Genomic DNA, 10,000 nt, shown 5'->3' on the forward strand with positions numbered 1-10,000 from the left:
ACGGGCCATCGGTAACCCAAAGGCGACCCAGGGAACCAACGCACATGTCCAGAGCATCAAACCGACCTCTTCAGTGAGCGCCACTGAAGATGAGCGTGTCAGCACCTATCTGGTGGCCCAAAATGACCGAGTTCAGCGAAAGAAATACCACGCCAGGAGACGGGGTGGTGGCTTCTCCCCACGGGGCACCCCCCGGAACCGCGTTTCGGCCAAAGGCCTGCCACAGTGACCCCATAGCACTCACTCCTGGAGGTCCTAGGGCCCTCTGGTCAACCTCCTGAGAATCGAGTGGGGGGGAAGAGGGGCAGCGTGCCCTCGCGCGACGCAGGTGCCGCACACCGGAGGTCCCGCACATCGGCGCGGCCGGCCACCGATGTGGAAGCATATGTGAGGAACTTGGACATTTTTCTTAGGCTCCGCCCGAGGAGCCAGGGGACTCGGGAGTCGCCGAGGAGCGAACCGCCACTCGCCGGGTGACCGCGAGCCACCAAGGCCGGTCCCTGGACCCACAGTGGGGACTTGAGAAACCCTCAAGCGCCGCCTGCCATGTTGCCGGGCGGGCAGTGTCCAGGCCCGGGTAGTAAACACCGAATTTCCGTGCGACTGAGCCACCAGGGCCGTTCCACGGGCCACAAGTGGGTTCCTGGAAAAATTCAAGCACCGCTTCGGGCGGTCCGGCCTCCGGACGGGTGGGTGAGTGAGTGAGTTTCGGGCGGCTGAGCGCCCTGTGCTGGTCGACCAAGTGCTGACCGACAAACACCAGTGACAGAGGCGGCAGTGAAGCCCGCCAACCCGTAAGGCTGCAGGTACAAGCTCGGGCCACCGCTCCCGGGCCGGCGCTCTGTCACCGCCGGGACGACACAAGTGACACCGCCGGCGTCCTGGAACTCTGGGGCCGGCGACACAGGCCGCTCCGGTCCCATCGCGTTGGCGACAGAGCTCCGGAGAGAAAGTGAAAGTGACCGCTAGGTGGCGGACGACAACCGGCAGGAAGCGCGGCGGGACGAATGTGCGTCGCTAGCCGGCAAGAGCGCGTCGTCGGCCGGACAGTCGCCTAACTTAGACCCGGCCCGCCGCCGCAGCGGCCGCCGCCGCCGGCGTCCTGGAACTCGGGGGCCGGCGGCGACACAGGCCGCTCCGGTCCCTTCGCGTTGGCGACAGAGCTCCGGAGAGAAAGTGAAAGTGAACGCTAGGTGGCGGACGACAACCGGCCGGAAGCGCGGCGGCGGGACGAATGTGCGTCTCTAGCCGGCAAGAGCGCGTCGTCGGCCGGACAGTCGCCTAACTTAGACCCGGCCCGCCGCCGCCGCCGCCGCCGCCGCCGCCGCCGCCGCCGCTTTTCACCGCTTTTCACCCCTTTTCACCCCCACCCTCCCTCCATCTTCCAGTTGTTATCGTCACTGATCCCGAAGTGATCATCTCTCCTGGATTCCCGGAAAGCCATCTGAAAGGAGATTCAGTCGACAATGGTGATTTCATCTGCCTGTAAAAATAGACATACGTCTGGCTCTCGAATACCTTTAAAAGTGTTTTTAGGGAGTAGGGAGTTATGAGACCGGCTCTTCCGTCTCAAAAGTTTGCCTGCCGGAGAGACACAGGAAAGAAAGTTGTTGTGATTGCAGAATGCTCTGTTGTGTCTAGTCTAGTCTAGTATTGCCACGATTAGAAAATCATCATCATCATCATCATCATCAAAGCTACAGGGAAGAAGAGAATGCTGTAGAATCAAATGGGATGACCATTGTCGTCCTATTATTCTGAGCAGGATAGGATGGCCGTATTGTTGGTATGACATGCGGCTGAAATGCAAGTTTAAATGGTTTAAAAGCAAAACAAAACAAAACACCTGATCTTCCCCCTACAACCAACCAACCAACCAAAAAGTTTGGGTAAGAATTGGATTGCATTGCGGGGGTGGCAGGTGATGGGTGGGCATGTGGGTGTTAGGTGGGATAAGGAGAACTCAGGTAGGATAGTCCTCAGTGGCTGCTCTGAATGGAAATCGATCATCACTCCTCAAGGAAGGGCTACCACACACACACACACACACACACACACACACACACACACACACACACACCACACACACACACCACACACACACACACACACCACACACACACACCACACACACCACACACACCACACACACACACCACACACACACACCACACACACACCACACACACACACCACACACACACACCACACACACACACCACACACACACACCACACACACACACCACACACACACACCACACACACACACACACCACACACACACACACCACACACCACACACACACACACACACACACCACACACACACACCACACACACACACACCACACACACACACACCACACACACACACCACACACACACACACCACACACACCACACACACACACACACACACACACCACACACACACACACCACACACACCACACACACACACACACACACACCACACACACACACACACACACACACACACACACACACACACACGGTGGTCATGCATCATCTCCTGACTGCTTGGGGTCAGTCAGAGGTTCCTGGAGCCACATTGTAAGCTCTTCTTCGGATGGTTTCCCCCACCCCACCCCCTGCAACTGTGATCTCCCTGGAGAGGAAACCTGCCGCCGCCGCTGCCAGCCAGTCATGATGGGTTTGGTGGCAGTTCTGTCCCCTTGAGAAGAATTGTAGCCCCGGTTGGTTTCCAAGACAGTCCAAAAAGCCACACACTCCAATCAATCAAATGAGCTTTTAGTGAAAGCCAGCGGGTGAATGGGCAACCCGGGAGGAGTCAGTGGGTCCCGAGAGCACAGCAGAACACACTCAGCTTTTTAGCCACCATCAAACCACCAGCAGGGTGATCAATCGTTGACACACGCAGTTCAGTTCCTCGAAGTGGGAACGTTTGGGGGAGAATTCCCAATGTTTGCAGTCCTCAGGCTGAGGTGTCCCTAGCCACTGCTTATCTCAAAACTGCTTGGTCGGGCGGACCATGTGCGTGTGGGTCAAGCCTCAGCCAAAATGACAGAAGCCAAATTCAGCAGGTTATTTATCAATTACTAAGGTGTTTCAGCCTGCCTGCACACACCCCCTGTACCCCCCACCCACCTCCAGCCATGGCCCATCAACCACTTAATCAATAAGTGGTTATTGATCTATACATTGGATTTTTGTTTGTTGGATTGGAGGGGGGGGTGTGTCTCTTTCTGCCCCAGCGTTAGTTACTTACAACATGTGGGCCCAATCAATGACCCCTCCGATTTCGGCAGAAAGACATGAAGGATCTATTAAAAGATGGAACGAGGACAAACGGGTGCATAAACAAATGTGGCGAAGAAAGCTGATGGTGCCAGGCTATCAAAAGAGATAGTGTCTGGGGGTCTTAAAGGCTTGAAGGTGAACAAGCGGCCATCTAGCTCAGAAGCAACAAAGCCCACATGGAAGAATCACACCAGCCTGTGGGATCACAAGAGGACCTGATGCAAAGGGATTAAGTGGAGAGCAAATGCTTTGAAAATGATTAGGGCAAAGAATGTACAGATGTGCTTTATATAATTATGTATGTATATGTATGGATTGTGATAAGAGTTGTATGAGCCCCTAATAAAATGTTTTAAAAAGAAAAATACAAAAGTATGTAGGACAACAGGAAAGTGGGTGAAGGGAGACGCCCGACAGTATCAGAGATGACAAAATAATAATAATTTATAAATTATCAAGGATTAATGAGGGAGGAGTATCAAGGAGGGAAGGGAACCATGAGGACCTGATACCAAGGGCTCAAGCAGAAACTAAATGTTTTGAGAATGATGATGGCAACAAACGAACAAATGTACTTGACATAATGGCTGGCTGGCTGGCTGGCTGGCTGGCTGGCTGGCTGGCTGGATTGTGATAAGTGGTATGGGCCCCAACCATCCCGGTAGGAATGAAATCTCCTAGGGGCCTTCATGGGAGGACTTGTGTCTCTCAAATGCTGAAATCCGCAGAAGGGGGAGTGTGTGTGGGGGGGGAGGGGAGAATCCTCAGGGGTCCAGGGGAAACCTAAGACCTGCAGGCCTGCCGCCTAGCTCCCTTCCACCCAGCCACCCAGCAGCCCCAAGCCCGCCCCCTCACCCACCCACCTGAAAAGGCTCCGAAGGAAGGAAGGAAGGCAGGAAGGAAGGCCGGGGCTTGATTAACATATGAAGCCAGCTCTTTTAGCATCTCAATCCCCTGGTCTCTGGCTAGAGAGCCACCGTTGGCCTCAGGGCGACCGGTTTTTCGGTTGTTTTTTTTTTTTTATTCTGTTGTTCATCTTAGTTTGGACTTTGACCCTAACTCGGGCAAGTGAACTAGAGGTTGCTTGTGTGTGGGACGCCCAGGCCGGGATGGGGAAGGGAGTGGGGAGCGAGCGGCGATCGATCCAGAGGAGCCCGTCGGGAACTGCAACCCCCACCCACCCGCATGGTCACGGAAGAGGGAGGCCTGAGGGGTCTTCAGAATCGCGGCTGGGTCCTGCTGGCCCATCTAGTGGAGCTGGAGCTTCCAACCGCCAGCACTGGGACTCAGTCCAAAAGCGGCGGCTCCGATCCCAGAAAATAAACACACACACCGCCCTCGTGAATCTCTAGCAGTTGTCGTGATGAGAACAGGGGGCGCACCGCCCTATGAGCGGAGTGGATTGGGAACCAACCGAGTGCTTACAAGGGGTGAGGGAGAATTTGGCAAACATCCTAGGCACCCGGTATGTGTGTGTGCTTTGTTTGTTGGATGGCTAGTCAGGTGTAGGTAGGGTGTGTGTGTGTGTGTGTGTGTGGTGTGGTGTGTGTGTCCACCCCCCACCCCAGCAAGTCATTTGACTGGTCTCCTGTTTTTATTTTTTAAAGGGGGAAAAGCAAAAACTCAAGAATATAGGAATGGAATGGAAGAGGGGAAGAAAGAAACTCTTCTTCAAGAGGAGGAAAGGCCTGAGGCCTGACACTCGTCGGTCGTAGAAAGACTTGAGAGCTTTTTCATGAAAGTCAGGAAGAACGCAGGCAGGCAGGCAGGCAGCGAGTGACAGACGGTGGGACAGAGGGAGGGACTGATGGAAGGAGGCTGCCCAGTGTCTAGGCCGCTAGAAAACACACATTTGAAAGGAAGGAAGCTAAAGAATATGGACAAAGGTGCCTGCGTGAGGAAGGAGGGAGAGTCCTCATCTGAGCACTAGCGTTACAAGATGGAATGAGATCATCTCACCCCTGGGGCAAGGACAACAGCAAAGTGGGTGAAGGGAGACGTCCAACAGTGTAAGACATGACAAAATAATAGCCACTGAAGGCACGCTCAGGGACAGCGAGTGAAAGTCCAAGATCCATCCGTTTTTGAGTCTGCATGTGAGTGAAGTGGATTCAGTTGGAGCTTCCATTCTAGGTTGATGGTGGGAGAGAGACCTAAATCCATTCGAAGAAGTGGGTTCTGCCTGCCTCCATGGGTCCTTTTTGGCTTCTCATGGGAAGGCGGACTGATGGACAGGCGGGCAGAGTGTGTGTTTTTACACCATGATTCACAAACACACACACACACCCCACATAACACACCACCACCACCACCAACTACCACCACCAACCTGCCTCCCTCCCTCCCTCTCTCAGCCAGGGGAGGAGCAATCTGTCCTGTCTTCAGGAACTTCAAATCCCTGAAGGAAAAGAGCAAGAGCGTGGTGTGTGTGCGTGTGCGTACAGTACCAGGGCCACCAGGTCAAGTTTCAGGAGTGCCTTGAACCACGCTTTAGTCAATGCAATCGTGCAGCAGCAGCAGCAGCAGCAGCAGCAGCAGCAGCAGCAGCAGCAGCAGCAGCAGCAGCAGAGCCACCACCTCTGCCCGCCCCAAACCTACTAACTCACCACCCCTGGTGCCCTCTGTTTGAAGCGGATCAATCCCATCAAACGGACAGAAGCATCACATTGTGTTTGTCACGCTTAGGTTTTATTATTCACTGCCTGCCATCGTACATATGGGGATAAGGGGCTGAAGGTTCAAACATACGCCCTCCCTTCCCACCCTCCTCTCGCCACGCAGACCCTCTTCCTTTGTGAAGAGAAGTGATGGATGGATGGACGGACGGACGGATGGAGGGATGGAGGGATGGATGGATGGATGGGGGGAGAGACAGACAGACACACACACACACACACACACACACACACACACACACAGAAACTTCACGCAGGAGAGCCTTCTCTAGGCTCTCAGAGGAAAGGATCGGAGTGATTGAGAGTAGGAGGGGGAGCGGTGCGGTGGTCGGCCCACCGGTAGCGCCACAGCGCGCATGCGCGCGTGGCCGAAGGCTCGCCCGGACCGGGGAAACGCCCGACGATTCCCCCTAGCGGCGACGAGGAAGAAGACAAGATATCTTCTCCGAGGCTGCTGGTCTACCCACCTTTCGCGTCCGGGGGCAGCGGCCCGAGTTTGCCGGGCGAGGCCGGCCGGCAAACTCGGGCCGCCGCCCCCGGACGCTCCTCCACTCTTTCCTTCTCTTCTCTTCTCTTCTCCCTCGCCACTCTCCGCCGCCCTGGTCGACCCGAGCCGACCCAGGGACAGGGAGACAGGCGCGCCCGCGAGCCTCTTAGCCGGCAGGGAGAGACAGACGGGATGCGCACGGCTGGCTGGCTGGCTGGCTGGCTGGCCCGCCCGCGCGCCTGTCGGGCAGCGGGGACACCCACAGACGCAGCACACACAGACAGACACAGACGACCCCCTCAACACGGCAGACTCGGCCAGGGACGCACACCGGGCCACCAGGTGAAGCGAGCGGGCGACAAGGGTCCAACCTCCCCGCCCTCGCGCCCCGTGGCCCGGAACGCCCGACCCGGGCACGCGAGCAAGCGAGCGACACAAAAAAAACCTCGTGTGTGTCAAGGGCCGACTTTCACAATGACATCACAGCCACCGGATCGTGCTGCCTCTGCCTGCCACCTAACTCCCCCTCATCGCTACCCTAACCTCCCCACCAACTAACTCCCACTCCCACTCTCACTTCCTTCCTACCCTACCTACCTATGTGCTACCTACCTCCCCAACAACTCTCACACTCACTCTCACTCTACCCTACCTATGCCCTAACTCACCTCCCCACCTAACTCCCACTCTCACTTCTTCCTTCCTTCCTTCCTTCCTTCCTTCCTTCCTTCCTTCCTTCCTTCCTTCCTTCCTTCCTTCCTTCCTTCCCTATCCCCTACCTTCCTTCCTTCCTCCCCTATCCCCTACCTACCTCCCCTATCCCCCACCCTACCTACCTACCTACCTACCTACCTACCTACCTACCTACCTACCTACCTACCTACCAACCACACACAAAACGCGAAGTAATGTAACAGCTAATTTAGTCCACAACGATGCAATGCACCCGGGGGACGGGGGAGCGCGGCTCAGCTTGAATCACTTCCATTAAATAGTTAATAGCCTGGAAATCCTTCCTCTTGCAACGGCTGCTCCGTCCAAGGTCAAGGAAGCAAGACTGCAGAGCAGAGTCTTCCAGAGAGCGATGCATTCCGTCCAGCCGGAGGCAGCAGGCAGCAGGCAGCCAGCCAGCTGGGTCCCCCCACGCTTAGCCAGATCACCGAGCTCCAGCGACGTGTACCATCAACGCCAGCGGCACGGCAACGCACATCTGAAAGGGGGAGAAGGAAAAAAAAAAAATCAAGCTTTAACGGCAGGATCCATGGGTCGGGCGCCCCCACACACAGGTTGTAGACATTAGCTCACAATTGGAGGCAGACAACTAGCTAAGGCAGTCACACAGTGGGGCAACACCGCCAGAGAGCGAGAGAGCCTGGGGCTTGCTGGCAGACGCATTTCTCTCTCTGCCCACCGGACCCAAACCACGACCTTATCACACCCCAACTCTTCTTAATGTAAGGCCAGGTTTGGCACAGTAAGCCGGATCACACCGCCCAACATAGCACGCTCGCCACCCCTTCTATAAGTGAAAGGAAAACCTCTTCGCCACCTGAGCATGAACCCACCCCCTCCCGTGTGGGCCTCTCAATGAAAACCAAGGCGAGCAACAGAGACGGTGGCGGACGTGCCGTGCCGCGCCTCCCCTCCCGCAAGTCACATCCACCCGCCTGTTGGACATCAGGGCTTCGCCCGCCCCCAACCTCTCTGCCTTCCCTGGAAACCTAATGAAAACGCCCCGCCCGCCCGGGCCACCTTGACGTAATTAATACAGACCTCGCTAATAGGCGCCGCTGAACTTTTCCCCTGCCTGGCCTGTGTTGGCCAGGCGTCCTTTGCAACACCCCCCAAGAATGTTCACCCCCGGTGGGGGGCGGGAGGAAGGACAGCCCCCTACAACGAACCCCGGGTTCCATAGGCTAAATCGGACAGCGGGGGGGGGGGGGGGGGGGGAGAGAGAGATGGAAAATAACAGAGGCAGACACAGCTCAGGGGTATAAAGCTTGCTCACTCTCAGCTGCACCTGGTGGTCCCCCACCCCCTAGAACTAGAACTAGACCTCTACAGTCAGGGTTGGAGTGCTCGCTAGCTTGCTCGCTCGCTCAAACAAGACCTCTCCGACCCCTTTGGCTCAAGGTAGCCGCTGGGGTCACAAAGACCCACGCCGGGGGAAGGCGCACAGCAGCGAGGATAGATATATTAGATATAGATAGATAGATGGATAGATAGAGCACATGTGCAAGGGCAAGCCGAATTCTACACCGCAGCCAGGCCCTCTTCCTCTGTGAAGAGAGCTGGCGGATGGAGGGAGGGAGGGAGGGAGGGTTGAGAGAGACAGACTGACACAGAAACCTCACACAGGAAGGAGGGCCTCCTCTAGGAGGGCCTCCTCTAGGCTCTCAGAGGAAAGAGCCACACACTCAGAAGCCAATCTCTCAGAAAGAAGCCATAAAAACAAATACGGAGCCAAGAGTGAACCTGATGCACGCGTCAGGAGCAGCGGCGTCACCAATAATTACTTAACGCTCTTAGACGTTTTCGAATGCTCGGTTTATTCACACATCACACCAGCCAAAAATAAATCCAAAGGATAAAAGGACTGGAGCAAGCAAGCGTGATCATAAGTATGAGCATAATAACAGCGCTCTGCACACGTATCATTCTAGCATCATAGTCCCAACAAGCATTGCCTTCATCGGTGCGTTCACCCGGGTAGAGTTGGAGAGAGCAGAGCAGGAGTTGATGTCTCCTTGGTTCCTAGCTCTCTAAAAAGTCAGTGCCTGTCTGTCTCTACCCAGGTTTCAACGGACAACTTGGCTGGTTCTTTGACATATTCACTGTCCCAGTCAAGTCTCTCTCATGGGGTTTCTCCACACTTTTGCAGTGGCTCCTCCGACCAGCTGCTGATTCTTGGCGATGGTCCAACTTCTTGGCTGGGCCCTAATGCCACACATTATTTCTTCTCTGAAGTGGAGTTTCTTGTGTTTGCTTCTTTGGAGGAGGCTCAACGTCTTGCAAGGAAGTTCTATGGTACCGGCGCCAAAAGGGTCCATGGTAGAAGATGTCTATCAGCGTCTTGCAAGGAAGAGCAGGTGGCCATTTGCCGGTTCCGGAGCTCTCCTCAGCGCAGGATTCCTGCTCAGTAGCGTGACTGGCGTGAGTGAGTGAGTGAGTGAGTGAGTGAGTGAGTGAGTGAGTGAGTGAGTGGAGTGAGTGAGTGAGTGAGTGAGTGAGTGTATCTCGATGAAGTAAATTGATGATGAAATCAATAGGAAAAAAAAAACACCTTGAGACAATCAGTGATCAGATGATGCACTAACTAACCCAAATGTGTGGGGAAATTGGGACCGAGAGGAGGAGGGAGCGAGCACTGGTCGCCCCTGCGCGCCCTAACGCGCATGTGCGCCAGACATGCGCACAAGCCAGGCAGGGTCTTTTTAATAAAATTATGAAATGTGCTTGACACAATTGATGTATGGGTTGTGATAAGAGTTGTACGAGCCTCTAATAAAACGATTTTTTAAAAGGAGATACATTGAGACATACATGCCTTGCCGC

This window comes from Tenrec ecaudatus, unplaced genomic scaffold (assembly GCF_050624435.1).
Source record: "Tenrec ecaudatus isolate mTenEca1 unplaced genomic scaffold, mTenEca1.hap1 Scaffold_1228, whole genome shotgun sequence".
Classification (NCBI taxonomy): domain Eukaryota; kingdom Metazoa; phylum Chordata; class Mammalia; order Afrosoricida; family Tenrecidae; genus Tenrec; species Tenrec ecaudatus.